Source organism: Amblyomma americanum, unplaced genomic scaffold, assembly GCF_052857255.1.
Source record: "Amblyomma americanum isolate KBUSLIRL-KWMA unplaced genomic scaffold, ASM5285725v1 scaffold_49, whole genome shotgun sequence".
NCBI lineage: Eukaryota > Metazoa > Arthropoda > Arachnida > Ixodida > Ixodidae > Amblyomma > Amblyomma americanum.
The window spans coordinates 459,336-471,804 of record NW_027526521.1 but is presented as its reverse complement, the minus strand read 5'-3'; positions in this window follow the sequence as shown (position 1 = coordinate 471,804).

Genomic DNA, 12,469 nt, shown 5'->3' with positions numbered 1-12,469 from the left:
TGCATTAAGGAATACGTTTGTCATGTACAGCTTATGCAGGATAGGAATCGGAACTGTTTTGTGTTCCACTACAGACCAGTCGGTAAGGATATGTGTACTAACTACTTCCGCGCTGTTCCTCTTCGGCTAACACCCTTGCAGGTTCAATAGAAAATTAGCAATTTATGGTTAGAGCTTTTGCCAAGATCTCAATGAAAAAAAAAGCATTACTCTGGACTGTCATACAGGTGTTTTGTGTTGTTTCCAAGTCAGTTTCGAATCTGTATTACATGCAATGAAAGCGACAAAGATAAACTGCTGGATTTAAAAAAGCAAAAATGTTCTGAGTTTTTTCCATCCAGCGTATTTATTTTGAACCCCATCCAAAAAACGACCTTTGTTCAAAACTGTTGTTTCGACTATATGTGGAGGAGGTGCTACAACCTGTGCATCTTTACCCGAACAAAAAATGCGCTCTCAATTTAGAGATATGTAGTTATGATATTAAAACAAAATAATACATTACTTTCCTTTCAATATCACATTATTATTTTTTTTTCACATTGAATATCTTACTGGAGGTGCGAAACGGCGCATTAAACTAAAAATCCCCAAATTGGTACAAGGCAAATTAAATTTCACTTTGTGCAAGAAATGTGGTGCTAGTTCTTACAAATTATCCTGTCAAATGTGTGTCGATTGCTTTCACGCCGACTGTGCCTCACAAAATTCAGTGTTATTTAATCATTTCTGTTTTTGTCCTGTGACGGCCATATTTAGGTTCATCATGACATCATGCCTATCTTTGCAGGCTCGACGCATTGTGAGGTAATCGCGCAAGAGCTGGACGAGGAATTTGAGTACAGTGGAAGAGTACTCTTGCAAGAGTGCACCGATTACTTCAGATATGACTGATCAGTTCACAGGAGGACAGCTCCGTTAAGCAGTTTATGGATGTCTTAGCCGTGCTACAGCAGCTTGCCCAGCTGTGTTGTCCAGCCTGAATCATCGGCACGCAGCAAACCTGGAAATAAATGATTTTCCCACAGCCTCTGCCACCATGCTCCTGGGTCCTCCTTTTCCTTAATTCCCAGGATGACTGGTAGCAGCGCAAGCCATTGTGCGTGCGCTAGAAGCGTGATCCTTGTAACTCGATGCAATAAACCGGTGTTTTTCCTGGATTATTAGGCACCATCATTTATGAATATTTGTTAGTTTGAATGGTAAATCCACAGTTCCAGTCATTGGGCAGTGGGTACGTTATGTTGCATGTGCCAATTTTCGAAAGCAGGATACCAGTGTTTGAAAGCTGGATATTAATGTTTGAAAGCTGGATACCAATGTTCGATAGCTGGATGCCAGTGTTCGAAAGCCGGAAAGCCAATCCGAGGCCTTTACGAACGCCAGACCTGCGTTGGCCCCTCGATCGGCCGAACGTTGGCCCAAAACTGGCCTGAAAGTGGGGCCAATGTGTCAAAGTGGTAGCGTTTTCCCTAAATTCCAATGTAGGACCGCCGTTCATGCCATTTTTTGCCACTGATCGCCCAGTGTTCGCCCAATGCTGTTCTGACTGGGTAGGCAACAGAGTTGAGTACTCGCATTGGGCTTTGCGTTCGAATGCAGCCGTCACCTATTTGAAGAGCAGTGTGACAGCGGTCTTTTGCGCCCTTACGGAAGCGCTTGCTGGCTTCCAGAATGATTTCAGTTGCTTAATTGTCACTCGCTCTCTATATTGGAAATTCGAAAGTCTTTATGCATGAACGAACTCTGCGTGCTCCCTGCAACGTTCTTCCGGCCTCGATTCCAGCTGTAGCACATGCCAGCAGTTAAATGCTAATTTAAAGCGCGGTCGGCTACTGAGCCAGAATACCCAGGTTCGAACCCTACCGCGGCAGCCGCGCTTCGATGGAGGCGAAACGCAAAAGGGGCCCGTGTGCTTCGCGTTGTCAGTGCACGTTAAAGATTCCCTGGTGGTAGAAATTATTCCGGAGCCCTCCAGTACGTACAGTACACCTTTCTTCCCTCTTTCACTCCCACCTCTCTCCTTCCCCTTACGACGGAGTTGAGGTATCCACCCCGTAGTGAGACAGTTACTGCGCCACTACCTTTCCTCGAAAACAACTATTTCATTTAAATACCCACTTCTACGCCGCCATGTCTTTTACAACAATCTATCGCTTCCAATGCTGCACTGTTCTGGATAGGATAGGGAAGGACAGGATAGGAAAACTTTTAATGTCCAACAGAAAGTGGGTGGCCAGAGTGCCACCCGCCTAGAGGACGGCCGAAAGGTCTTGACTCTCGGCGACGGCTTCGGCCAGTCGGACGAGTTGTAGCTGAATCGCCGGGTTGGAGCTCAGTAGTAAGGCCTCCCATATGGCGCAGTAGTTTGTGAGCACAAACGCACAAACGAACAAACCGATGAAAACAAGTAAAATTTGCGGAGTGCACATGGGATGCGTGCACTCTCCTCGACGCCGGCGTCCGTCTTCTCACCGTTCTAGAAATTGCGTACGTCTGTCTATGCAATTTTTAACGCGATAGCATTAAGGAGCTCATGTCGTAGAAAAGCCGGTGTCGTCGGCGTCTTTGGCCGTGAGCGAAAAATTGCTCATCTCGGTGGGCAGACGAACCACGCCGTAAGGGAAGGAATTTTCCTTCCCTTACGGCGCGGTACGGGTGTCCAGTGAAAATTGTGAGACAGACATCATTTCCTTTGCCTAAAACCAATTTTAATTTCAATTTCCTTCTCTAACGGCGCGGTTCGTGTGTCCACCAATTTTCATTTCATTTTCCTTCCTTTACGGTGCTGTTCGGGTCCACCAAGATATGTTTCCTTTCCTTAAACGGTCCGGGCGAGGGGTCGCACCCAAGAACGATGGCAACACTGGTTTAATTTCGCAGTGCAGCGTTGGGTCGTTCTGATCGTGTTGAGCTGTTGAGCGTGCTTCGGGTGAGGTGAGCTGTGCTGGACTGCATCGCAAACTCTGCGCAGTGTTTATGGGACTCCAATCCGAAGTACCTCGTGGGTAACTTAACCGTTACCAAATACGCATCGTAACCCCGGTCGTAATTGTCGACCTGCTGAGCCAAAAGAACCACCCGATCGTCGAAGCAAGAAAAGGATATAGATATGGCGTCTCGGAGAGTTCGTTTAGGTGGGCCGGTGATAACGCGGACCAGTCTGCCAAGTTCGACCAGCTCCTCAGTGAGCAAGAACTGAGGGACGTCACGTTTGTTTGCGAGGGGGGCCACAAGCTGAAAGCCCACATGTTGGTCCTCTCCGCTTGCAGCTCCTGTGTTTCAAGATCTTTTCGTTGGACATCCCTGTCCGCACCCCATCGTGATCTTGGCGGGCGGGCATCACGCGGACTTCGCTGAACTTACTGGCGTCATGTACCGTAGAGAGAGGCGACCGTGCTGCTTGATCGACTGCAATCGTTCTTGAGCATCGTGAAGACGTTCAAGCTGAAGATCGTGATCGAAGTCAGCAGCGAAGAAATGGGCGGTGTGGCTCCGAGAGCGCGGCGAAAGCAGCAGGCCCATTTGCACGCCACTGGCTGCGTCCTGGTCATTTAACGAACCGGAACGCGGTCGTGCTCTCGTGAGCCAGCCACAGGGCTCAAAGCCATCGTCGTCTGGAACATTGCCAGCGCCGATATCTTTCGCTTTGTATATCCTGGATTAGCTGAGCTAATCCAAATAACTTTTTTCTTTTTTTTGTGCTGTAATAAAAGTTCTTCTTATCGCGGAATGGAGTGCGCGCTGAGTTCGCGTTGGATTCTTGTACGCGTCTGTCTAACAGTTGAAACCAGTCATATACAACGAGACGAAGAGAAGCAAATTTTGACTGCATTCGGAGCCGATGGACTCAACGCACGCTACAATAGCTATTCGTATTTAGCGCTCAAATTAGTGAAGGCTTGCCTGTCATAATTAGGTTATGCATTTATTGCAGCTTTGTAAAGGACACTGTTGCTTTCATTACTGGCAGTGCACTTAAAGGATTGCATGAAATCGTTATTAGAATTCAGTTAAGCCGCAAACCAGCATTCCGGCTGTTATGCGATTAGTGTGGTGGCAGCCACGTGAATGGACCGTATTGCGGGAGCCTGGAGATTGAAATTGGTTTTTGAGGAAAGGAAATGGCGCAGTAACGGTCTCACCCATCTCGGTGAACACCCGAATAGCGCCGCAAGGGAAGGGATAAAGAAGGGAGTGAAAAAAGCCAAGAAAGTGGTGGTATCGTAGCGATGGTGACGTAGCGGAGGTGCGGGTGCCTTCCTTAATAACGCTAAGCTATTATGCACCGGCCTGACATCAGTAGAGAGAGCGTCTGGGAAATCCATTAAATATTAATGTGGATTAGCCCAACGAATCCCGGATATATATACACACATATATATATATATATATATATATATATATATATATATATATATATATATATGTGTGTGTGTGTGTGTGTGTGTGTGTGTGTGTGTGTGTGTGTGTGTGTGTGTGTGTGTGTGTGTGTGTGTGTATAAAGCGAAAGCGAAGTTGAAGTCTCTACTGACCGACGGAGCCGGTTGTGCGCCTTTCTTTTAGTGAAAATGAGTTGTCAACGTCAATGAACGCTATGAACGCCGTAGGATCACTTGTTTTGTTTGGTTATCGAGAAAAGGAAATTGCACACTAACCGTCTCACATATCTCGGTGGACACCTGAACCGTGTCCTAAATGAAGAGATAAAGGAGGGAGGGAAAGAGGAAAGAGAAAACTGAAAATTGAAAGTTGGATTTTGAAGAAAAGCGTGGCGCTTTGCAGCGCCGGAACACCTGTGGCTCGGTGCTACTAGTGGCGCATGCGCAGTTGTGACTAGGGAGCGAGAGACAGCGAGAGAAAGAAACGGATGGAACCAGGCGACGGAGTCGGCGGCGGCCACCTGCGCCCTGCGTGACGTCACTCGTGCTCCGACATACGCCGGCTTCGCGAAGCGCGTTGTTGACTAGCGTTGTGAAGCTTTTCGTTTAAAAAAATAGCTGCGGCTTAACTACTGCTGATTGGAAAGGAAATGATAACTTTATTGAGCTCTAGCGTAAGTGCTTTTATGCGGTATAGGTGAGCCCATCTCCGCAACGGTCGGTTGCCCCTATTCCAGCGCTCCGCTGGATGCTGCCGTCAGCTGAGCTCGCCGTATCAGACCGATGTGGTCATCGCGGCAGTCGCTGGAGAGCATACCCTCCCATTGCTCCGCACTTGGGTTTGGTATAACGGGAACGACGTCGACTTTTGAAGCGACAGGCTTCACTAGGCTCGTCAACACCGGCCTTCGCGTGAGCCACACTACAGATTTGCCACAGCTGCGCATGCGCGAAACCGAGTGACGTCACGCGGGGCGCAGGTGGCCGCTGCTGCCGCAGCTGTCGTCGCCGCCACCCGCTGCCTCCGTCGTCTGACCTTTCGCCATGGAAGGAGGAAAAGAAGACCCAGAAGTGGTAGGGTGGGAGTTGGCTCAAAAGCAGCGAAGATATGAAAAGTGCAAGGCTAGACAAGCGGTTGAAACGCCAGAATCACGAGAGGCACGCTTTGCTAAACGGCGGCAAAAGGATCAAAAACCAAACACGTGAGCCGACGGCGTTCATAGAGTTCATTGCCGTTGACAACTTTCCAAACTCCGTTCATTTTCTCGAAGTGAAAGGCGCATAACCGGCTCCAAGGGTCAGTGGAGACCTCAATCTCGCTTTTCGCTTTGTATATCCTGGATTAGCTGGGATAATCCATATTAATTTTTTTACTCACTTTATCCTAGCTGTTTCTCCCGTGCGCAGCTACACGCTGCGCCGTTCGTGCTCCCCCTCCCCCTCCCCAAGCCCTCGCCCAAGATCTTCTTTCCTCTTCCTTTCAGCTGGAACCTTTTTTGCGACCACAAAAGCTGTGTAAAAAAAATGGCTCTCTCCCCTACAGCCACCACCCCCTCCTTCCCCTATCACCGTCGTCTCCCCTGTCATTCTTCACAGTGCATCGCCACGACACATTCTTGACTGGACGAGACTTGCCTTGTCTCGCTCGGCGGCGCCCAACCGCACGACCAGCGCGACGAAAGAGCATACACACTCGAGCTGGCTCCGTTCGTAGTCTGGACAAGCGAAAACCCACACCTGACACTATATGAGAGCTCCGACGTGGTTCGCTACCCTGGCCTGCAATTTCTTATTTGTAAGTACTACAAACATTTTATCTTGAGATACGTTCGGAAATGAATGTGATTTTGGGAGTAAGTGTGGCTTTGACTACATGCGACTTTACTTTTTCCGGCAGGAACAGAGAACGAGACAAAGCACGAGGACGACTTCTATGTACCTACTCTCTTTGCCAAATGTCTGACTTGACATCGTGCGCAGTGCAGATCTGCCCGAATGGTAAGAACTTAATTTTTCGTCTTTGGTGCAATGAATTCACCAAACATTCACTACTTTGTCGAACAGCAGGTTTGAATTCATGGGACCGGACATCCGATGCATTAAGGAATACGTTTGTCATGTACAGCTTATGCAGGATAGGAATCGGAACTGTTTTGTGTTCCACTACAGACCAGTCGGTAAGGATATGTGTACTAACTACTTCCGCGCTGTTCCTCTTCGGCTAACACCCTTGCAGGTTCAATAGAAAATTAGCAATTTATGGTTAGAGCTTTTGCCAAGATCTCAATGAAAAAAAAAGCATTACTCTGGACTGTCATACAGGTGTTTTGTGTTGTTTCCAAGTCAGTTTCGAATCTGTATTACATGCAATGAAAGCGACAAAGATAAACTGCTGGATTTAAAAAAGCAAAAATGTTCTGAGTTTTTTCCATCCAGCGTATTTATTTTGAACCCCATCCAAAAAACGACCTTTGTTCAAAACTGTTGTTTCGACTATATGTGGAGGAGGTGCTACAACCTGTGCATCTTTACCCGAACAAAAAATGCGCTCTCAATTTAGAGATATGTAGTTATGATATTAAAACAAAATAATACATTACTTTCCTTTCAATATCACATTATTATTTTTTTTTCACATTGAATATCTTACTGGAGGTGCGAAACGGCGCATTAAACTAAAAATCCCCAAATTGGTACAAGGCAAATTAAATTTCACTTTGTGCAAGAAATGTGGTGCTAGTTCTTACAAATTATCCTGTCAAATGTGTGTCGATTGCTTTCACGCCGACTGTGCCTCACAAAATTCAGTGTTATTTAATCATTTCTGTTTTTGTCCTGTGACGGCCATATTTAGGTTCATCATGACATCATGCCTATCTTTGCAGGCTCGACGCATTGTGAGGTAATCGCGCAAGAGCTGGACGAGGAATTTGAGTACAGTGGAAGAGTACTCTTGCAAGAGTGCACCGATTACTTCAGATATGACTGATCAGTTCACAGGAGGACAGCTCCGTTAAGCAGTTTATGGATGTCTTAGCCGTGCTACAGCAGCTTGCCCAGCTGTGTTGTCCAGCCTGAATCATCGGCACGCAGCAAACCTGGAAATAAATGATTTTCCCACAGCCTCTGCCACCATGCTCCTGGGTCCTCCTTTTCCTTAATTCCCAGGATGACTGGTAGCAGCGCAAGCCATTGTGCGTGCGCTAGAAGCGTGATCCTTGTAACTCGATGCAATAAACCGGTGTTTTTCCTGGATTATTAGGCACCATCATTTATGAATATTTGTTAGTTTGAATGGTAAATCCACAGTTCCAGTCATTGGGCAGTGGGTACGTTATGTTGCATGTGCCAATTTTCGAAAGCAGGATACCAGTGTTTGAAAGCTGGATATTAATGTTTGAAAGCTGGATACCAATGTTCGATAGCTGGATGCCAGTGTTCGAAAGCCGGAAAGCCAATCCGAGGCCTTTACGAACGCCAGACCTGCGTTGGCCCCTCGATCGGCCGAACGTTGGCCCAAAACTGGCCTGAAAGTGGGGCCAATGTGTCAAAGTGGTAGCGTTTTCCCTAAATTCCAATGTAGGACCGCCGTTCATGCCATTTTTTGCCACTGATCGCCCAGTGTTCGCCCAATGCTGTTCTGACTGGGTAGGCAACAGAGTTGAGTACTCGCATTGGGCTTTGCGTTCGAATGCAGCCGTCACCTATTTGAAGAGCAGTGTGACAGCGGTCTTTTGCGCCCTTACGGAAGCGCTTGCTGGCTTCCAGAATGATTTCAGTTGCTTAATTGTCACTCGCTCTCTATATTGGAAATTCGAAAGTCTTTATGCATGAACGAACTCTGCGTGCTCCCTGCAACGTTCTTCCGGCCTCGATTCCAGCTGTAGCACATGCCAGCAGTTAAATGCTAATTTAAAGCGCGGTCGGCTACTGAGCCAGAATACCCAGGTTCGAACCCTACCGCGGCAGCCGCGCTTCGATGGAGGCGAAACGCAAAAGGGGCCCGTGTGCTTCGCGTTGTCAGTGCACGTTAAAGATTCCCTGGTGGTAGAAATTATTCCGGAGCCCTCCAGTACGTACAGTACACCTTTCTTCCCTCTTTCACTCCCACCTCTCTCCTTCCCCTTACGACGGAGTTGAGGTATCCACCCCGTAGTGAGACAGTTACTGCGCCACTACCTTTCCTCGAAAACAACTATTTCATTTAAATACCCACTTCTACGCCGCCATGTCTTTTACAACAATCTATCGCTTCCAATGCTGCACTGTTCTGGATAGGATAGGGAAGGACAGGATAGGAAAACTTTTAATGTCCAACAGAAAGTGGGTGGCCAGAGTGCCACCCGCCTAGAGGACGGCCGAAAGGTCTTGACTCTCGGCGACGGCTTCGGCCAGTCGGACGAGTTGTAGCTGAATCGCCGGGTTGGAGCTCAGTAGTAAGGCCTCCCATATGGCGCAGTAGTTTGTGAGCACAAACGCACAAACGAACAAACCGATGAAAACAAGTAAAATTTGCGGAGTGCACATGGGATGCGTGCACTCTCCTCGACGCCGGCGTCCGTCTTCTCACCGTTCTAGAAATTGCGTACGTCTGTCTATGCAATTTTTAACGCGATAGCATTAAGGAGCTCATGTCGTAGAAAAGCCGGTGTCGTCGGCGTCTTTGGCCGTGAGCGAAAAATTGCTCATCTCGGTGGGCAGACGAACCACGCCGTAAGGGAAGGAATTTTCCTTCCCTTACGGCGCGGTACGGGTGTCCAGTGAAAATTGTGAGACAGACATCATTTCCTTTGCCTAAAACCAATTTTAATTTCAATTTCCTTCTCTAACGGCGCGGTTCGTGTGTCCACCAATTTTCATTTCATTTTCCTTCCTTTACGGTGCTGTTCGGGTCCACCAAGATATGTTTCCTTTCCTTAAACGGTCCGGGCGAGGGGTCGCACCCAAGAACGATGGCAACACTGGTTTAATTTCGCAGTGCAGCGTTGGGTCGTTCTGATCGTGTTGAGCTGTTGAGCGTGCTTCGGGTGAGGTGAGCTGTGCTGGACTGCATCGCAAACTCTGCGCAGTGTTTATGGGACTCCAATCCGAAGTACCTCGTGGGTAACTTAACCGTTACCAAATACGCATCGTAACCCCGGTCGTAATTGTCGACCTGCTGAGCCAAAAGAACCACCCGATCGTCGAAGCAAGAAAAGGATATAGATATGGCGTCTCGGAGAGTTCGTTTAGGTGGGCCGGTGATAACGCGGACCAGTCTGCCAAGTTCGACCAGCTCCTCAGTGAGCAAGAACTGAGGGACGTCACGTTTGTTTGCGAGGGGGGCCACAAGCTGAAAGCCCACATGTTGGTCCTCTCCGCTTGCAGCTCCTGTGTTTCAAGATCTTTTCGTTGGACATCCCTGTCCGCACCCCATCGTGATCTTGGCGGGCGGGCATCACGCGGACTTCGCTGAACTTACTGGCGTCATGTACCGTAGAGAGAGGCGACCGTGCTGCTTGATCGACTGCAATCGTTCTTGAGCATCGTGAAGACGTTCAAGCTGAAGATCGTGATCGAAGTCAGCAGCGAAGAAATGGGCGGTGTGGCTCCGAGAGCGCGGCGAAAGCAGCAGGCCCATTTGCACGCCACTGGCTGCGTCCTGGTCATTTAACGAACCGGAACGCGGTCGTGCTCTCGTGAGCCAGCCACAGGGCTCAAAGCCATCGTCGTCTGGAACATTGCCAGCGCCGATATCTTTCGCTTTGTATATCCTGGATTAGCTGAGCTAATCCAAATAACTTTTTTCTTTTTTTTGTGCTGTAATAAAAGTTCTTCTTATCGCGGAATGGAGTGCGCGCTGAGTTCGCGTTGGATTCTTGTACGCGTCTGTCTAACAGTTGAAACCAGTCATATACAACGAGACGAAGAGAAGCAAATTTTGACTGCATTCGGAGCCGATGGACTCAACGCACGCTACAATAGCTATTCGTATTTAGCGCTCAAATTAGTGAAGGCTTGCCTGTCATAATTAGGTTATGCATTTATTGCAGCTTTGTAAAGGACACTGTTGCTTTCATTACTGGCAGTGCACTTAAAGGATTGCATGAAATCGTTATTAGAATTCAGTTAAGCCGCAAACCAGCATTCCGGCTGTTATGCGATTAGTGTGGTGGCAGCCACGTGAATGGACCGTATTGCGGGAGCCTGGAGATTGAAATTGGTTTTTGAGGAAAGGAAATGGCGCAGTAACGGTCTCACCCATCTCGGTGAACACCCGAATAGCGCCGCAAGGGAAGGGATAAAGGAGGGAGTGAAAAAAGCCAAGAAAGTGGTGGTATCGTAGCGATGGTGACGTAGCGGAGGTGCGGGTGCCTTCCTTAATAACGCTAAGCTATTATGCACCGGCCTGACATCAGTAGAGAGAGCGTCTGGGAAATCCATTAAATATTAATGTGGATTAGCCCAACGAATCCCGGATATATATACACACATATATATATATATATATATATATATATATATATATATATATATGTGTGTGTGTGTGTGTGTGTGTGTGTGTGTGTGTGTGTGTGTGTGTGTGTGTGTGTGTGTGTGTGTGTGTGTATAAAGCGAAAGCGAAGTTGAAGTCTCTACTGACCGACGGAGCCGGTTGTGCGCCTTTCTTTTAGTGAAAATGAGTTGTCAACGTCAATGAACGCTATGAACGCCGTAGGATCACTTGTTTTGTTTGGTTATCGAGAAAAGGAAATTGCACACTAACCGTCTCACATATCTCGGTGGACACCTGAACCGTGTCCTAAATGAAGAGATAAAGGAGGGAGGGAAAGAGGAAAGAGAAAACTGAAAATTGAAAGTTGGATTTTGAAGAAAAGCGTGGCGCTTTGCAGCGCCGGAACACCTGTGGCTCGGTGCTACTAGTGGCGCATGCGCAGTTGTGACTAGGGAGCGAGAGACAGCGAGAGAAAGAAACGGATGGAACCAGGCGACGGAGTCGGCGGCGGCCACCTGCGCCCTGCGTGACGTCACTCGTGCTCCGACATACGCCGGCTTCGCGAAGCGCGTTGTTGACTAGCGTTGTGAAGCTTTTCGTTTAAAAAAATAGCTGCGGCTTAACTACTGCTGATTGGAAAGGAAATGATAACTTTATTGAGCTCTAGCGTAAGTGCTTTTATGCGGTATAGGTGAGCCCATCTCCGCAACGGTCGGTTGCCCCTATTCCAGCGCTCCGCTGGATGCTGCCGTCAGCTGAGCTCGCCGTATCAGACCGATGTGGTCATCGCGGCAGTCGCTGGAGAGCATACCCTCCCATTGCTCCGCACTTGGGTTTGGTATAACGGGAACGACGTCGACTTTTGAAGCGACAGGCTTCACTAGGCTCGTCAACACCGGCCTTCGCGTGAGCCACACTACAGATTTGCCACAGCTGCGCATGCGCGAAACCGAGTGACGTCACGCGGGGCGCAGGTGGCCGCTGCTGCCGCAGCTGTCGTCGCCGCCACCCGCTGCCTCCGTCGTCTGACCTTTCGCCATGGAAGGAGGAGAAGAAGACCCAGAAGTGGTAGGGTGGGAGTTGGCTCAAAAGCAGCGAAGATATGAAAAGTGCAAGGCTAGACAAGCGGTTGAAACGCCAGAATCACGAGAGGCACGCTTTGCTAAACGGCGGCAAAAGGATCAAAAACCAAACACGTGAGCCGACGGCGTTCATAGAGTTCATTGCCGTTGACAACTTTCCAAACTCCGTTCATTTTCTCGAAGTGAAAGGCGCATAACCGGCTCCAAGGGTCAGTGGAGACCTCAATCTCGCTTTTCGCTTTGTATATCCTGGATTAGCTGGGATAATCCATATTAATTTTTTTACTCACTTTATCCTAGCTGTTTCTCCCGTGCGCAGCTACACGCTGCGCCGTTCGTGCTCCCCCTCCCCCTCCCCAAGCCCTCGCCCAAGATCTTCTTTCCTCTTCCTTTCAGCTGGAACCTTTTTTGCGACCACAAAAGCTGTGTAAAAAAAATGGCTCTCTCCCCTACAGCCACCACCCCCTCCTTCCCCTATCACCGTCGTCTCCCCTGTCATTCTTCACAGTGCATCGCCACGACACATTCTT